Below are 428 nucleotides of genomic sequence, written 5' to 3'. Positions count from 1 at the left end.
AATTACTAAATGAGCTTTTCTCTCAGGCTTTGGAGAACACAAATATGCAACCATAAAAAGGAAAAAAAGGTACAGTTTTTAGCTGCGCCACAAGCTGCATTAATAAATTCAGTGACCAAAAATCAGAAATAGTAATTAAATTTAGCCACAGTAAAGTAAGTATAGTCCTGTTTACTACACAATAAAACAGGAAATATGTATTAATAATATGCTAAGCAAGAGCTCTAGTCCCATGCTGATGCCATTTGCATCACTCCTTTTAGTTTTGGTTTTTTTCAATGCACAAATTATTCCTTAACTTGATATATTTTTTGGTTGAATAAACCATAAAGGCCTTAAAAAAGAAGTATGAGCTGGCCGGGCGCGGTGGCTCATGCCTGTAATCCCAGCTCTCTGGGAGGCCGAGGCGGGCGGATTGTTTGAGCTCA

General features: G+C 37.6%; 1 protein-coding gene across 1 annotated transcript in view; it reads right to left on the bottom strand.

Moving 5' to 3' along the window:
• The window catches only part of DYNC2H1 (dynein, cytoplasmic 2, heavy chain 1), a 522,114-nt gene that overhangs the window by 331,654 nt on the left and 190,032 nt on the right, over positions 1–428 (bottom strand). The gene's annotated exons all lie outside the window — the stretch shown is intronic.

The sequence above is a fragment of the Propithecus coquereli genome, unplaced genomic scaffold (assembly GCF_000956105.1).
Source record: "Propithecus coquereli isolate 6110/MARCELLA unplaced genomic scaffold, Pcoq_1.0 Scaffold6, whole genome shotgun sequence".
Taxonomy (NCBI): domain Eukaryota; kingdom Metazoa; phylum Chordata; class Mammalia; order Primates; family Indriidae; genus Propithecus; species Propithecus coquereli.
The sequence above is the reverse complement of the archived record's forward strand: the minus strand, read 5'-3'. Positions and strand labels throughout refer to the sequence as shown.